This window comes from Aplysia californica, unplaced genomic scaffold (assembly GCF_000002075.1).
Source record: "Aplysia californica isolate F4 #8 unplaced genomic scaffold, AplCal3.0 scaffold00494, whole genome shotgun sequence".
NCBI lineage: Eukaryota > Metazoa > Mollusca > Gastropoda > Aplysiida > Aplysiidae > Aplysia > Aplysia californica.
In genome coordinates, this window is record NW_004797764.1 from 145,094 (window position 1) to 146,049 (window position 956).

The window sequence follows — 956 nt, forward strand, 5'->3', positions numbered from 1 at the left end:
AAAAATACACTGCAAGGTTGTTGTTTTTTTAAAGAACACCCCCCCCCAAAAAAAAAGAGAAAAGAAAAAGAAAGCAAAACACACCAGCGTTGTGTAGTGACATATCTGCACCATCTTGATCTAGCAACCCTGTCAAAGGCAGAGGAGTTTTTACTTAGTGGGGAAGAAAGGCAGAAGACAAGCTCTTTCAGAGCCAGCCGGGCGTGCAAAACGGTTTTCATTTCATGCCCCAAAGACTCAAACGACTCAAGGTTTTTTTTCATGGTCTTTCAACAAGCCGTCGTCACCCCTCGCTGAAAGCAGCTTGCTCAATTCTCCCGTACATCGTAATACCAGTAATACCCACTCCACACATCACAGAATGCAGTCATATCACCAAGCTTTCGTCATAAATATCTACTCATCACAGAATTTCTATCTGTCCGTCTTACCTTTTCCCGGCACTTAATGACAAGTTTACATGTCACCTTGCTTCTCTTTATTCAAACAATCAAGACAAATTAATCATCACAGAATGCAATCGCATCAGCTAATTGTCGTCATATCTTCTCATTGCAGATTGTAAATTATCCTCTTAATGACGTCGTCATATGTACTCCTCGAAGAATGTAGTCTTGCCTTCTACATGTCGGCATATCTACTCATCGCAAAATGCAGTCTTGTCTTCTAAATGTCGCCATATTTACTCTTCAAAGAATGTAGTGTTGTTTGTTTGAAAACAAAACAACAACAAAACTTGTCGCAATGACTTCCAGACGTCGTCACAGGTTTGCAAGACTGTAGTGACTCAGAACAAACGAGATAACAGATCCGCATAATGAGCACAATAGAGAATATCGATTGTACGTCTCTTCAATTTACATTAATCTGGTTGTCCCCTGTCTTTTAATTTTTTCAAGCCTTCCTAGTGTGTCTGCATGTGTGTTTGTTTGTGTTCGCAGAGAGAGAGAGAGAGA